This window comes from Dasypus novemcinctus, chromosome 6 (assembly GCF_030445035.2).
Source record: "Dasypus novemcinctus isolate mDasNov1 chromosome 6, mDasNov1.1.hap2, whole genome shotgun sequence".
Lineage (NCBI taxonomy): Eukaryota > Metazoa > Chordata > Mammalia > Cingulata > Dasypodidae > Dasypus > Dasypus novemcinctus.
The window spans coordinates 53,205,167-53,214,710 of NC_080678.1; positions in this window are offsets into that span (position 1 = coordinate 53,205,167).

The following is a 9,544-nucleotide window of genomic DNA, read 5'->3' on the forward strand; positions in this document are numbered from 1 at the left end:
TACATACTCAGCTTCCTGAGCCCATGTCCAGAGGCTCATAGATGAGGTCCAAGAATCTATATTTTCAAAATAGTTCCCCAGAGGACACTGATGCAGTCGAGGTCTTTATCTTACCTGGAACCACAGCTCCCTCTCTGGCCTGACAGCCCAGGTTCATGTGCTCTCAGATAGCAGAGGAAAAGGCCTGCACCTTGCTAATTTAGGAGGAGCCTTATAACCCACAGCCTTTTAGAAGAGCTTGGAAGATATGCTGTAAGTTGCTTAAGGGGCCCCTTAACTCCTGCAATGGCAGGATCTACACAAAATGACAACAAGGACATATCTTACGGTTCACACACATTCTTATTACTTTGTTTTGAGAAATTCAATGATTTGCCCCAAGACAGACCTCTCTCCAATGGTCTGTGAATCTGAACAGTTGAGGAAGGCTTCATATCTATCAAATAAGACACTCAGCTCTGTACAAACCTGAAGTTCAAGGGCTGGTTCAACCATTCCTGAGACAGGCTAAGAAGGAGGCTAGTGAATTCACTGTTACAGCCTAATTCTAATTTTGAAGAGGTGACCCCCAAAACCAGCTAAAAACACTATAAATGAGTAACTGTGGTAAGAAGCCTCAGATGTGAGCTCTGGTACCTAAGGGGATTCCTCAGCCTGCCCCACCTACTCAAGATGAAATTCTGACAACTGGTGAATTGTCCTTATTACTAGTGTTTAGCCTAACTTGCTAAGCATGTGCAGGCACTGTATGGTTTACTTTAGAAGGAAGATGGTATAAGCAACTGGCTTTGAGGATGAGGCTACTCAGGTCTGGAGACAGAAAGTAACCTGCCCTGCAGCCCTGGGCTAGGAGCAAGCCAGAATTGAACCTTGAGCCTCCTCTTTTCAAAGCCCTTGCTTTAACCACTGGTCTTTTAACCACTGGAGTAAATGAGAATAAAAGTTTATCTCTAAATCTCTTCTGGCTAGAAAGTTAATAGAAGCCTGTCCACCAGGCTATGGGATGGCTCTACCAGGGCAAAGAGAAAGAAAAGTTCCAGAGGCTGGGAACTTAGTCCAGCACCCGTGTGAATCCCATCCTCACTACCAACCAAGTTACACAAGTTATTTAGCCCCTGAAAAGCTTGGTTTTCTCATCTATGAAAGAAGGATAGTAAGAGAAATATGTTGAGTGGTCTGAAAACTCATTTAACAATCTCCACTGACCCCAAAGTCCTGCACTTTGCACTTATAAAGCAGCTTTCAGGAGTCTGAACCCTCTGCTGCTTCTTGCAGTCTCATCTTACACAGTTGTCCTGCTGCAAAGGTACGGCCCTCTGCAGGAGTGAACACAATGGCACCTGCACCATAGAGCAGGGAAGGAAACCATCCCTCTTTGGAATGCTATTCTCCCCACCACCAGCCAGAGTCAACCTGATCATTAAGCTCCATGGAGGCAGTGATTTGGTCTGTCTTCTTTCTGGCTGTGCCCATAGCATTTAACTCAGAGTATGGACATGGTGTGAAAGAAGGAAGGAATAAACCATGACAGAAAAAAATGACATTACTTAATATTTATTGCCTTCATTAGGTTTCCAAAGAGTGCCCTGATATGACTCGTGGTTAGGCTTGCCATGGACAGGGCTGCCAGTTGGTAGGAGAGCTACAAAAATCTCCCAGTCTCTGCCTTCAAAATCACTATAGGGAGAAGTTTAGGGGAAGAAGAAGTACACAAGCAAGTCAACCCTGAAGCAGAAAAAGAGAAGCATCTCAAGAGGCATTCGTTTGATCAGTTGAAGGGGTTTCCTCTTCACTTGAGCAATCAGGGAGAGCTGGAATTCAAGAGGAGTCTGGAAGGATGGAAAGAATTATTATTTTTAAAAAGACAGAGTCTTTCTGCCACCTTTCCAATCCGCCAAATTGTGCACATGAACATCCTGGGTGATGGGTAAGAGAAGTGCCAGATTATTATCATGCTGTGCTTCCAAATCATCATCTGGTTTCTAACTGTGATGATGAAGCATGGCTACACTGGCAAATTTGAAATCATTTATGATCAGAAGGGAAAATTGTTGTGAAACTGACAGGCAAGGTAAACAAGTGCAGAGTGATTAGGCCCAGGTTTGATGTGCAACTCAAAGATCTGGAAAAATGGCAGCATAATCTGCTCCCATCTGTCAGTTTGGTTTTATTGTACTGATGACATTGACTGGTATCATGGACCAAAAAGGAAACAAGATGAAAATGCACAGGTAGGAAAATCCTGGGGTATTTTTTCCCTGGGATGTAATACAGACATACAAATAAAATGCCTCAGCTGTGGGAAAAATGATAGGATTGACGATGGTAGGTGTCATCCCAGTGGTGTGTCACCATAAAGTTGGGCGTGCACAGCAGCACTCTGTAATAAAGTGGAAGTGGTATATATGAGATAGGGCTCAAAAGGGTCCTGAAGGCATGAGTAAGTTACATGAGGAAGTAGCCCAAATGTCATGGTCACCACCCCTGCCATGTTACCTTCTCTTTCCCAGCCTACAGCTTTGAAATCTTGGGAAGTCTCTTATAAACAGTTGACTGAGGAAGAGAAAAGTCGGGCCTGATTTACAGATGGTTCTGCACGATATGCAGGTACCACTTGAAAGTGGACAGCTGCAGCACTGCAGTCCCTTTCTGGGACATCCCTGAAGGTCAGTGGTGAGGGTACATCCTCCCAGTGGGCAGGACTTTGAGCGGTGCACCTGATTGTTCATTTTGCTTGGCAGAAGAAATGGCCAGAGGTGTGTTAGTACATTGATTCATGGGCTGTTGCCAATGGTTTGGCTGGATGGTCAGTGACTTGGAAGGAACATGATTGGAAAATTGGTGACAGAAGTCTGGGGAAGAGGTATGTCGGTTGATATTCTGAGTGGGCAGAAAATATGAAAATTTTTGTGTCCCATGTGAATGCTCACCAGAGAGTAACTGCAGCAGAGGAAGATTTTAATAATCAAGTGGATAAAATGACCCACTCTTTGGCTAATGCTCAGTCTCTTTCCCCAGCCATTCCTGTCACTGCCCAGTGGGTTCATCAACAAAGTGGCCATGGAGGTAGGAATGGAGGTTATGCATGGGCTCAGCAACATGGACTACCCCTTACCAAGGCTGACTTGGCTACAGCCACTGCTGAATGCCCAATCTTCCAGCAGCAGAGACCCCCATTCAGCTCCTGATATGGCAGCATTCCTCGAGGTGATCAGCCTGCTACCCAGTGGTCATTGGACCACTTCCACCCTGGAAGGGGCAATGATTTGTTTTAACTGAAATAGACACATACTCTAGATATGGGTTTGCATTTCCTCCATGCAATGCTTCTTCCATAACTACCATCCGTGGACTTACCGAATATCTTATCTATGACCACGGCATTCTCCACAGCATTGCTTCCAATCAAGGAACCCATTTCACAGCAAATGATGTGCAGGAATGAGCACATGCCCATGGAATTCACTGGTCTTACCATGTTCCCCATCACCCTGAAGCAGCTGGATTGATAAAATGGTGGAATGGTCTTTTGAAGACTCAATTATGGTGCTTACTAGGAGACAATACCTTACTGGGCTGGGGGAGTGTTCTCCAGGAGGCTGTGTATGCTCTAAATCAGTGTCCACTCTATGGTGCTGTTTCTCTCATAATCAGGATCCATGGGTCCAGGAATCAAGGGGTGGAAATGGGACTGGCACCACTCACTATTACCCCTAGTGACCCACTAGGAAAATTTTTGCTTCCTGTCCCCGCAACCTCAAACTCTGCTGGTCTACAGGTTTTAGCCCCAAAAAGAGGAGGACTGTCAGCAGTGAACACAACAATGAGTCCATTGAACTGGAAATTAAAACTGCCACCTGGCCACTTTGGGCTCCTCTTACCTCTGAATCAACAAAGATGGGAATCACTATACTGGCTAGGTTGATTGATCCTGACTATCAAGGGGAAGTAGGACTACTTCTACATAATGGGGGCAAAGAAGGGTTTTCTTGGAATACAGGAGATCCTCTAGGGTATCTCTTAGTACTGTCATGTCCTATGATTAAAGTCAATGGAAAATTGCAACAACCCAATCCAAGTAGGAACTAATGATGGCCCAGAATCTTCAGGAATGAAAGTTTGGATCACCCTACCATGCAAAGAACCACGGCCAACTGAAGTGCTTACTGAGGGTAATGGAAACATGGAATGGGTAGAGGAAGAAATTAGTGATAAATATGAATTTCAATCATGTGACCAATTACAGAAATGAGGACTATAATGGTCATGAATCTTTCCTCCTTGTTTCATTATGATAATGATTGTATATGTATACAAAACTAACATCTTTGTCTTCTTCCCCAAACTTTTCCCTTATCATATAACAAATTGTATCTGTTTCATGTCATAATATTTGAGGATGTCAAGTTTGAGAGTGAATATTACCTAAGAACTTGCACCATATTCTGTATGGAATTAATGTGTTTCTGGTTGTATGCAAGAGAGTTGAGCATTGTTAAGTCTGTTATTGTTTTTACTTAGAGACTAAGTATGGTTTAAGATAATATGTATGGTTGCCAAATTGACAAGGGGTGGACTGTAATGGTTAGGCTATTGTGTCAAGTTAGGTAATTTTGCACAGTTGTTTGGTCAAGGAAGCACTGGGCTAATTTTAATACAAGGGCATTTATGTACTTTGGTCACCATTGACTTCCTGCAGTGGTAAATCATAGATAGCTGGTTCTAATTACATCAATCAGGGAGATTGCCATCAGCAATGAGTGATGCTTAACCCAATCAGTTGAATGTCTTAAAAGGGAAAGTGATTCCAGCATTGAGAGAGAATTTCCCAGCTCATCTTTGGACAGCTAAAATCTTCCTGAACTCATCAGGAACCTTCATTGGTCTTTCATTGCAGCCCCTGGTTACAGCCTGCTTGTGGAACCTGGACTTTTGCATCCCCATGGCTGCATGAGAGATTCTTATAGAATTGCATACTATTGATATATATCTCTTGCTGACTTTGTTTCCCTAGAGAACCCTGAGTAATACAGGATCCCAGTGATAGGATTCAGGGCCCACTCTAATCCAGTATGATCTCATCTTAATTGCATTTTAATCATATCTGCAAAGACCCAATATCCAAATAAGGTCAGGTTCACAGATACTGGGGTTAGGACTTCAACATATTTTGGGGGACAAAATTCAAACCATTATTGGTTTTTAAGCTGTAGAGTCCATGCCCTGTCATTTTTATAAAGTTTTAAATACACCTTTTTTGAGATATAATTCACATACCAGGAATTTCACCCATTTAAAGTATACAACTCCATATCTTTTAGTGTTTTCCAAGTGTTGTGTACTTATAATTAATTTTAGACCATTTTCATCACCCCACAAAAGGAATCTGTACCACTTAGATATAACCCCCCCAGTCTACCACAACCCTACCCCTAGGCAGCCACTATTTTGCTTTCTGTTTCTATAGATTTGCTTATTGTTCAAATTTCATAGAAATGGGATGATCTTTTATATCTGGCTTTCACTTAGCATAACACTTTCAATGTTCATCCATGTTATAGAATGGATCATTTCTTCATTCCTTTTCCTGCTGAATAATAGTCCATTGTATGCATGTATCACATTTAATTTATCCATTCATTAGTTGATGGACATTTGGGTTCTTTCCCCTTTTTGGCTATTTTGAATAATCATTCTGTGAATATTCATGTATGAATGTTTTTTTGTGAATAACCTTTTTCATTTCTCTTGGGTATATACCTAAGATTAGAATTGCTGGGTCATAAAGTTACTCCATGTTGGGCCTTTTGAGGAACTGTCAGACTGTTTTAGGAAGTGGCTACACTATTTCACATTCCCACCAGCAGTGCATGAAGGGTTCTGAAGTCTCAACTCCACCAACACTTGTTATTATCTATTGTATTAATCAGCTAAAGGGGTGCTGATGCAAAATGCCAGAAATTGGTTGATGTTTATAAAGGGTATTTATTTGGGATAGGAGCTTACAGATACCAGGCCATAAAGCATAACTTACTTCTCTCACCAAAGTCTATCTGGAGCAAGATGTCTGCCGATGTCTGTGAGTGTTCAGGCTTCCTGGGTTCCTATATTCCTGGGACTTGCTTTTCTCTGGGTTCAAGGTTTCCCAGAAGCAGACTTGGCCCAATGGATAGGGTATCTACCTACCAAATGGGAAGTCCATGGATCAAACCCTGGGACTTGACCTGGGTGAAGAAGGCCCATGTGTAGCACTGATGCACGCAAGGAGTGCCCTGCCATGCAGCGGTGTCCCCTGCATAGGGGAGCCCCACACGCAAGGAGCGTGCCCCATAAGGAGAGCCATGCAGTGTGAAAGAAATTTAGCCTGCCTAAGAATGGCACCACACACATGGAGAGCTGACAGAAGAAGATGATGCAACAAAAAGAAACACAGATTCCTGGCGCTGCTGATAAGGATGGAGGTGGTCACATAAGAACACACAGTGAATGGACACAGAGAGCAGACAACTGGGGGTGGGGGGAGAAGGGGAGAAAAATACATAAATAAATACTTAAAAAAAAAAAAAAGGTTACTTTCTTCCTAGGACTGGCTTCATTTTCCCACTTCCTGGGGCTGCAATTTAAGGCTTCAGCATCAAACTCCAACATCAAAACTCCAAAACCAGTAACCCTCAACTATGTTCTTTACCTTGCCTTTTATCTGTGAGTCCCCACCCTTTGGTGGGGACTTGTACCCTACTGGTACAAGAGATTTACCTAATTACTTAATCAAGTTAACCTATGACTCCAATATAATCTAAAATGCCCAGAGGAAAAAATGAGTTTACAAACTTAACCCAATATTTCTTTTTGGAATCAATCCATAATATCAAACTGCTACATGTATCTTTTTGACTGTAGCCATTCTAGTGAGTATGAGGTAGTATCTCACTGTGGTTATAAAAGGTCTTTAGAGGAGCAATTTCTTTAATTTGGAAGAAGTCCAATGTATTGATTTTTTCATAGATTGTGTTTTTGTGGTATATTTAAGAAAGCTTTGACAAATCCAAGTTCCCTAAAATGCATGCATATATTTTCCCTGAAAGTTATATAACTATAGCTCTCAAATTTATAACTCTGATCCACTTTGAGTAATTTTTGTGTAAGATTCAGTGAGGTAAGGGTTGAGGTTCATTGTTTTGCCTATAGCTCTTCAGTTGTACCAGCACCATTTGTTGAAAAGATTATTCTTTCCCCACTGAATTTTCTTGGCACTTAGGTGAAAAATCGACCTCATTTTTAAGCAGCTTTAGTCTAGGCCTGATTTTGCCCCAGTCCTGAGGTAATACTCGAATGAATCCTCTGCCTATTGCCCTGTACGTTACAGCTCTCTCCATGGCAGCGTTCTGCCTCAACCTCCCTGAATCCTCATCTCTCCTCCATTCAGAAGCTGCTGGTCTTGGCCTGGGCTCCCTGCTTCCTGCTCTGGAATTCTCTCCAGGTGTTAATCTGGGCAACTGCAAATCCTCCTTCATGCATTTTCCTTCTCTCAGGGAGCAAGCACTGTCCTGCACTGTTGTTCTGTTGTCCAATGTCTGAAACCATTGCTTCACACCTTTTACTTTCTGTTTGTTTAAGGTAAGAGAGTAAATCAAGTCATGATTGCTCCAGAATCTTGGCATGAGGCAGAATTACTGTTAGTATTATTGCTCCAGTCTTTTTTTGGGTGGTCAGCAAAATAGCATTTATTGTGGATTTATGTGGGAAAGCTCTTCACATCGTGGTGGATCCAATTCTGATCATGGCCTCAACCCTGTCCGTGGTGGCAGGCAGAGCACATGGTGCTTCCAAGGCTCGAGCAACACTTGCCACAAAGTGTGAGGATCCTTTCATACCACATGTCGATGTGGAGATGGGGATATTGCTCCAGTCTTTGATCCACTAGCCTGGCTTGTGCCCATCACACACACACACACACAATACCTGTCACCCCCCATCTTCTGTATATTCATTTTTTTATAGTAAGAGTATAGGTCATTCATCAGTCATGTGGGTTACAATGGGCTAAAACAAAAGGAAAGATGGTGGAAATCCTCCCTGACCTGGATGAAGGAACTTCTTGCTTGTATTCCCTTTCTCCCTTCCTTCCATCATTCTTAGATGACAACCTGGAGCTAATTTCCCTGGGTTGCATTTTGAGCTGTTTTGCTTTATGACTGTAGCACTTTGATATTATTGATGAATTCCAAGAAGAAATATTGGATTATGTTTGTAAACTGATCTTCCACTGTGGGCATATTAGAATATATTGGATTCATAGGTTTACTTGATTAAGTAATTATGTAAACCTCTTGTGCCATTAGGGCGCCTAAAAGGTGGGGACTCACAGATAAAAGTCATGGCAAAGGACAGAGTTGAAGATTTCTAATATTGAAATTTTGATGTTGGTGTTTGATGCTGAAGCCTTAATTGGAGAATATAATGCATAATGGAAGTGTACTATTTTATAAATTTTGATATACACACCAAGTACAATCAAGATGATGAACATTTATCCCTCACCCCCTCAAATTTCTCATGCTCATTGGTTTTCCTCCCCTGCTAACCCTCTTCTCATGAGGTGACCATTGACATACTTTCTGTCAAAGTGAGATTATACAGTATGTTTTCTTCTTTGCCTCACTTATTTCACTCACCATAATTATATTGACATTCATCCATGTCTTTTTATTGATAAATAGTATTATAATATATTAATATACCACAATTTGTGTGTCTATTCTCTATTGGTGGGCATTTGGATTTTACCAGTTTTGGGATATAACATAAAAAGGCTGCTATGAACATTTTTATACAAGTCCTTGGACATTCATGCATCTTTTTAAGGGAGTAAATTTATTAAGAAAAAGAAGGACTAGACTGTAGTCCCAGTTTTGCCACCAACCACCTGGGTATGCTTGGGAGAGTATTTACTTCGCCTTTAACATCCCCAAGGTCTTTGCTACACTGTGGTTTTGAGTCATAGCCAGAAACTAGATGTTTTTGTTTGTGGTCAGAGGGACTCAGGAGGAGACAGGGCTGTCCTTCCCCCTCTGCTTCTCTTGCAGGCTCTCTCCTTTCATTTCACTTTCTTTCGGAGTTGACACATTTGAATCCTGCCCCATCACTCTGGCAAGATAGCAGAGACAAGAGCTAGTATTGTCCCATCTTAAGTGGAAGGGAAGAGGTGGGAGGTTAATAGACTGGAATTTTGCAGATCTCCCCTTTTCTCACTCTGTCTACTTCTGAGCCTTCCTGTCTGTTATTTTTTCAGGAATGAGTTTGATATTGTGGTCACATATTAACGGGTGCAAGGGGGTAGGGGGGGATGGTGGAGGTAGAGGTGGAGTTGTTCCTAGTACAATGTATATTTATTTTTGGCTTCACTATATGGTCCTAGAAATCTGTTTCATATTTGCCTTGGGTACCTGTGGGTGCCTTTTCAGAACTTGTTATGGGAGCACAAATCTGCCAATGTAATATCATGTAGTAAAGTGTCAGCAATTAATAATGGACTGTTTTATAC